The 7,986-nt window shown below is 40.9% G+C and overlaps 1 long non-coding RNA gene across 1 annotated transcript; it reads left to right on the top strand.

The window, feature by feature from the left end:
* The first annotated feature begins 6,469 nt into the window (after positions 1 to 6,469).
* LOC131226950 (uncharacterized) lies at positions 6,470 to 7,699 on the top strand. Its single transcript, XR_009162027.1, has 2 exons — positions 6,470 to 7,316; positions 7,441 to 7,699. It is a non-coding gene; the product is annotated as an uncharacterized LOC131226950 (long non-coding RNA).
* The last annotated feature ends 287 nt before the right edge of the window (positions 7,700 to 7,986 follow it).

Raw genomic sequence — 7,986 nt, 5'->3', positions numbered from 1 at the left:
CAGAATGCAAGATCACAGGGTTCCCACCATCCGTTTAGCTCGAAACTTTATACATGGCTCGAGGACCAAAAACTAACCGTACACGTCAAATTTCAGCCATTGGATCCCTCTGGAAGTGGCCCAATGGACAGATCAGCCCCTTTAATCGTTATGTGGGGCCCGCCTGATATCTGGATATGCTTCAAAATTAGTCTAGACGCTCTAAATGATATGACAGAATGGATGGACGGAACGGATTTCTCACGAACATCACGATGAACCCATATGTACATTGCATGTACATAGGGTACATGTGCACGAGAAGTGCACCGGACGGAGAGTCCGGTCAAACCACGGACTGACCCGAAGTCCGTTTGTTTAAAAGAAACAGCGTCCGACGCTGTTTCGACGGACGATCTCTGTGGGCCCCACTCGCTCTTAATTTCGATGATCCGACCTGTTCACATGCCTTATAAGATGGCCAAGACCAACGCCTAGGTGTCTTTTTGGCCACTATACAAGCGTCTTCATGATCCCAGCCGTTAAACGCAGGATGGACGGCGGAGTAGAAGATCTTGTGTACCCCATCGATTTCACTCCAAAAATCACCATTCCCGAATGGTTTTTCACAAGGATTTCAATGGACGGTGTGGATTTCTCAACCGAATTCAATCATGGCCTCCACCAACATCCCAGCGCAAGAAGCGCGCAAGCTTTGTTGCGCGCAGCTGGGACTTTCGGGCCGTTCCCTGATCAAGATGGTGATCGGATCAGCAATCTAAACCGTTCATTCTCATCAACAGGGAGCCGTGACCACCACCAACAAGTCCGATTCTGATTTTGGACGATCAGTCGTCCAAAATCTCAAGCCAAACGCGAGTTGATCGAGGGTCCTCTGCCTGTTGCTGCGAAAGTTTTTTTATTCCGACTCCAACACGTTCTCTTGTGCGGAAGACTTCCGCCTAGAGTGGGGAAATTCGGCTCCGACGAGTTCTATAAAGGGAGATGAATGGAGGTTTTGCAAGGAGGACGGGGGCGGGAGAGAGTACAGGGGAGGCTTGCTACTACACGTGAGCTTGGAGGGAAGCTGGTTAGCTTGGTGGTCGGCTGGAACGTTAGACAGGGGGCTGGACATGAAAGGGAAGCTGGAGCCGTGGAGCATGCTGGGAAAGAGAGGCTTTGGACAGGAGCAAAAGGGGAGTTTTGGCTGGACGTGAAGCTGGTTTTTCCTTTCCTTCTTGTTCTTTTCTTTCTCTTTTTATTTCTATCTTCATTTGCTTTGTTCAGCCCATTCATGTGTGACTAAACCTCTTAGCTAGGGCTAAGAGGTGAAGCCTGTAGCGAGATGGGAGATACTGTTTCATGCGTTTAATTTAAATTTCTGAACTGAATTTGATTTTAAGTTGATTATTAAAGGAATATTTTCTTAGTCTTTAATGGTCTGTTGTGACTGAAATTACAATGAGTTTGCAATGACTTTGAATATTTCTTTTTCCCTTTTGATGTTTATGACGTCAGGAGGCCCTGTTGTTCACCATCGTCTCCTGGGCATGGTTGGATGATGGTACCCTTCCTGACCTTCATGGCATGTTGATTGGTTGGTAATTAGTTTAATTCTTTTCTTAACTTTGTCTCCTGGGCATGGTGTGGTGATGAAATCCATTCTAATTCATATACCTTTCATCTCTTTAAAATTATATCAGAAGAAGTTCAGTTTAATTTTCATGATTTTTGAAGCAGGCATAAGATCTCCCTGATCTCTACAAGTGGATCCTCTGAATCCCTAGTTTCCTTCCTTTGAATTCCTTAAAGTTTTAGATAATTATTCCACAATTATTCCTTAAATTCTATTTGGTGTAGATCACATCTTAGTCTAGTTCTAGTTCTACTTGGTTTTAGATAACGTACAAGTATCAGTCCCTGTGGATTCGACCTCGGTCTTATCGAGTTTATTACTACATCACAACCCTATACTTGGGGGGGAGCACTGTACCGTAACGAAACCGGAGGACTAATAGCTCAAAGTGGAATTTTGGTTTGCTTTCCGTGCAAATCTCAAAAGCGTCAGCTTCATCTTTTCCGCTTGAGATGGCGTGCTAGTCCCCTTTCATACATTTTGTTGCTGCATGTATGGTAGAGATGTGGCGAAGGATTGGTTTGCCTTGTGGATTTTGGTTCACAATGCACAACATGATCGAGCTCGGCCCTCATATTTAGGCTCATTTGTCGTGCCCAGGCCCAGGATTGGCAGAAAAACCATATATGGAGCCTGACATTCTTTTACCCACACCCCCTTTGGTGGGTAGGTAATATAATTTTGAAAAACCCACTGGACTCAATATTCAGCCGGGCCACGTTGACTCGAAGAGTGATGGAGAGCGGGTCGTGGACGCTTTCATGTCCAAGATGGACTAGAGAAGGCCTGTTCGGAGGCAGAACCTATCAAGACCATCGGAACCTTAAAACAGGTATATCTCGCAAACTAGAATGAGTTACTTGACGTACCATATATGATTTTGGGGTAGGACGAGCTACTTTAGCCAACCAACTTGCCCATGCCGAATTTGCGAGATTCCATCATATCTTCGTTGGGCTTTAGGAGTTGTGTCCAACATGAAAAATGCTTAGAATAATTAGGAGAATAACATGATTAAGCCACATAGGACGCTATAAAAATAAATTTACTATTTATAGTAAGTTACGAATTTTAGAGAGTTTTAGTTATAGTTTGCTTCTGATTTCTCTCTCATTGCTTGGTATTATTATTTACAGGGTTGTGAACTTGTTTATTTCAATAAATCAATCAAATTTCGAATTTATTAGAATTTATTTCTATTTTCTTGCTTTCTTTCCTTGTGGATATGAGAAGTTTCTGTGAGGAGTCCAGAGAAGCTCCGTGGATTCGGAGTTAGGACTCATCATGTTCATCCCTGCGTCAATTGGTACCAAAGTTAGGACTCCTCTCGGGCCGATGACAAACAACGAAGGTATGAACAAAAATCTTGTGGACAGTGATCCATTGATTCATTATCTTTCAGAAAAAATGAAAGTTTTCCACCGGGAGAGTTAGTTGACCATGCAAGGGCTGCAAGCAACCCTTAACTGTATTGCGGATGTGCTAATTCTGTAACGAGCCTTATGTGATGCTTAACCGCCCGTGGTTGTTATACGGCACAACATCGATTTCGTAGAGCACTACTAGTGGCGAATTGTAGGGTTATACCAAATAACGTGAGTTCTAGCAACGAGGACCTCGATGATGGTTTTGCCCGACTACCTGTCCATGGAAGAGATCATCTAGATCATATTCAAAGATATGATCAAGGTAAGACCAAATTTCTTAGTTTTAATGGATTATTATGTATAGAAAATTTACTCGATGGATTGGCCCCTATGAGGGACATCTAACATCACATAGGTTTTGTCCATGGGGGTAGTTTGCCTAACCACCTTCACTGTCAGGTAAGTCAAAAAAAATGTCAGATCTTAAAGGTAGGAGTGAAGGATTTGATCGATACTAGTCAAGTCAAGGAAAGCATGAGTACATGTATTATGACAACTCAAGAGCCTAATGTCAAGTGCAAGAAAATGACTAATAAACATCGGCGTCAAAAGTTATCTCAGAATCATGAACCAAGTCCTTTGAGTAACTCGAGGATGAGTTTTTTCCAAGCAGAAGTGTCTGATGTAAAATGTGTCACAGATACATTCCTAGCATGGTTAGACTAAAAGAAGGTGGACCGTAAATTGATCATAACTTTTGATCTGAGTATTGTTACGGCGCACCAAACGGAGTATCATGAACCGAAGTAGTACAAGAACTCGAGGATGAATTCTTTTGAAGTGAAGGAGACTGATGTAGATCGGGTCATGGACACTTTCATGTCCAAGATGGACCAGAAAAGCTCCGATTAGAGGCTGAAGCTATCAAAATCGTCAGAACCCTAAAACAGGCATATCTCGCAAACCAAAATGAGTTACTCGATGTATTATATATGATTTTGGGGTAGGACAAGCTACTTTAGCCAACCAACCTGGTTATGCTTGGTTACCCACACCGAATTTGCAAGATTCCATCATATCAACGGCCGAATTGCATGTTTAGTTTCGTTTTTATTATAAATTATAAGTTTTAGTTTGATTATAACTCTTCATTCATTGAGCTTTAGGAGTTGTGTCCAACATGAAAAGTGCTTAGAATAATTAGGAGAATAACATGGTTTAGGAGAATAACATAGTTTAGTCACATAGGACACTTACTATAAAAATAAAATTATTATTTATAGTAAGTTCTGAATTTTAGGGAGTTTTAGTTATAGTTTGCTTCTGATTTCTCTCTCATTGTTTGGTATCCCTTTTTAAAGGGTTGTGAACTTGTTTATTTTAATGAATCAATCAAATTTCAAATTTATCTCTATTTTCTTGCTTTCTTTTCTCGTGGATTTGAGAAGTGTCTGTGAGGAGTCCAGAAAAGCTCCATGAATTCGGAGTAGTTATCCTTGAGGATGAGGAGTCCAGAGAAGCTCCGTGAATTCGGAGTAGTTATCCTTGAGGAAGACAATGATCGACCTCATCACGTTCATCCCTACGTCAAAGAGTCACGCGATTCTTTACTATACTCAATATCTACAAATAAATTTTATAAATGGTTTATATATTTGTACGAAGGAATATTAAAATAGATAGCTTGTGGCGCACAGGTTAGAGGTGCCAGTCTTTGCACGCTCGTTATAAATTAGGTGCTCCTTTTAGCTGAGTTACTGGTTCAAGTCATGGCGAGTCGAGTTTACTGGGTCATCAAGCTGAGTCACTCCGAGACAAGGCTGAGTCAATCTCACAATTGAGCTACAGATGGAATCTTGATGAGTTTTCTCCACTGAGTTTTGAGTCAAGTCGCCAAGGCTTAGAACTATGGTAGGTAAGCTGGGTTTGAGCTAGGGATCTCAGAGTTGAAATTTAGGCGTCTCCCATTGAGCTATGCCTTGGACCTTACTGAGCTTGACAAAACTATGCGGATGCAAGTCAATTTATGACCCTAAATTGAGTAGGCTTGGGCTTAACTGTTAGGTATAGGACCATGGGCTCACTTGTGGGCAATCACTATTGGATGGGTCCCACACACTAAACTTTAACATTGAGATTAGGATAAGATGAAATTAGATAAGATAGGATTACTCACCATCTCATCTGAACTATTCCAATACTTCCTTTAAAGAGGGAAATAATTTCTTTGTAAACGTCATCTAATAGTAATAAATTTTAGAGAAAGAATGTGGAGAAGGAGAACATCATACTCATTCTCTTAGCTTGCTCACAGCAAATCTAGACTGTTAATCGTATATACCGTTAGATCATCTGGGCCCACCCATCCGGGCCGACTTTCATTAACTTTGAGAGCATCTTGAATAATTAAGGCCTACCTAGGCGAATTCAAGCACGTTCATGATTAAAAATCGGATTAAACGAGAGATGCTCCAAAGCATTAAGTGTTACAGTGCTCCTAGTGGCATTTTGTTGAATTAGGGGACTTTGACTGTCCAATCCATTGATCTAGACTTTCCATTAGGTTCAAACCACAATTTATGTACAACCACGCAAGCATCACACAAAAATTTGACAATTAACCATTCAACCTATGCTTTTAAATATGGACGGTCAAGACCATTTCCACAAAAAAAAAGGTCCAATCAACAATCTGATCCATCTATTTGTTAGAAAGCATCACGGATTGCTTATGATTCAAAGGGCCACTTTTCTCAGTCAATCGTAGCCAACCCCTCCAGGGCTTGGGTAAAGGACGACTATGAAAATAAGGCCAAATCAGGGACGGACTGGATCATCCGATCACTGCAATTTTTGTATAGTACTTTGGTAAATATCTTCTGAACTTAATGAACAGTTTAGATTGATTGACTGAAATTTTTAGGCAACTAGGAGCACTATAACTTAGAGTGCTCTGGTAGCAGTGGAGCATTTCTGAATTCAAAAATGGTACATCGAATTCAAGGCCCAGCCCCTTAAAATCTCTTGGCCGTTTGTTAAAAGTCTAAACCACATTCAAGTACAAGTGGACGTCTGCCACATCGTTATTGACCAAAACCCATAAAACTGTCAATATCTCAAAAAATACAAACTCTTAACCACAGTCTTCGTATACCAGGACGGCCGAGCGTCCTTTCCTATGCACGCATACAATTAAAAAAAAATGGGAAGCGGATTGCACGCACCACCTGCCTCCATCGTGTGTTGTCGTCACCAGGTTGTGTGAGCCCACCATGATCTATTCGTTATATCCACACCGTCCATGCATTTTACGAGGTCATTTTAGAAAATGAACAAAAAAATGAAGCAGATCCAAAACTCAAGTGGACCACACCACATAAAGAATTGGGCACAATGATGCCTACCGTTGAAACCTTCCTGGGCCCACCATAATGTTTATTTGCCATCCAACCTGTTCATAAGGTCACACAGATATGGATGAAGGGAAAAGACAAATATCAGTTTGATCCAAGACTTGTGGGTCCCAAGAAGTTTTCAATGATAAGCATTCAATCCCCACTGCTTTATGTGGTGTGGTCCACTTGAGCTTTACATCTGTCTTATTTTTTCAGTCCATACCCTAAAATGATAATCTAAAATGGATGGACGATGTGGATATAACACATACATTATGGTGGGCCCTACAGAACCTGGTGACGTCAACGCACCACATAGGTAATCAGCATCGGAGAAAATGATAAAATGTTGATAAAGTGAGGATGTGTCACATCATGCGCATGTTAGCATCATCCAGAAGTATGGTATATAGTCTTCCTCCCTCCACGCAAGAAAAGAAAAAGAAGTGAAGCGTGATTGGATGGTATTGCTGTTGAGTGGGAGACAAGTGCAACCCATATTGCTAGCTCCTTTTGCAGCAAGTCAAAAAGGGCAGTGAAAAGGGCAAGCGACAAGCATGAGCTAATAACCTCAATACACCCCACTACACCATACAATCCGTACAACTCCATGCATGCTCATGCATCCCCCACCACCCTCTCTCTCTTCTCTCTCACAAATTCAAAACTAAAGGATTCTCTCTCCAAACCATTCTTCTATAAATACACCTCCCTCTCACTCTCTCTCTCGACATATATATACATATCTGTTGGTTTCTCAGAGGCTTTATTATAGAGCAATTTTGGCATTCTGTCCACCTCCATCACAAAATATCAGCACCACCAACACCAACCTTTTATTTTATAGTTTGGAGGCGGCCAGTATGCCAAGAAAGCTCTGTAAATTTCGCTCTGAGAAACCTCCGCGATGAGAAAAGAACTGTAGTATGGATGATTGGAGTAGGACTGTTCTTTCTTCTTTCTGATTGTCTTCTTACTGATACTTGTTTCTTTGTGAATGGATGTGTAAATTTGGCTAGTGATGATGCTACCGTTTTTATAAACATGGGTTCTATTTTGACAGGTAAGATCGGTTGAGATAGTTTGGAGTTTGGATGGGTGCGCTGGGATTGAATCCTTCAACTCAACATTGCAACAGTTGGACCATTGGAACTAAGATAAGTCCCAACGACATGCAACCACTTTCTACGCTATTTCGGAGACACCATTTTTCTATGATGGATTGATTCCATTCTCTTTTCTTTCCTTTAATTTTTAATTTTTTTTCCTGATGTGACTATATATGGGATCCTAACATGACCACCCATTCAGTTCAAACGGTACATGAAGACCGTTATTATTATTATTCAGAAAGGTAGGGGCACATCACCTAGGGTGTGTAGATGGAGAAATACTTGTAAAAAAAAAAAAGTACACACTGCCTATAGTTTTATTAAGTGGACTATAAAGAACAACTAGGAGGGGAGGAGAAAACCTAAACCCCTCAAGCAATACAATTATCTCAATGGAAGATAAGGCAGATTTGTTAACAATAACCTACTATCACTAGTTTTGAATTATTATTATTTTTTTTGTATTTCCAATATTGGTTGTAATATATTTTATCATC

This window comes from Magnolia sinica, chromosome 2, assembly GCF_029962835.1.
Source record: "Magnolia sinica isolate HGM2019 chromosome 2, MsV1, whole genome shotgun sequence".
NCBI classification, from domain to species: domain Eukaryota; kingdom Viridiplantae; phylum Streptophyta; class Magnoliopsida; order Magnoliales; family Magnoliaceae; genus Magnolia; species Magnolia sinica.
Note: the sequence above shows the minus strand (reverse complement) of the source record. Positions and strands in the feature narration are given on the sequence as shown.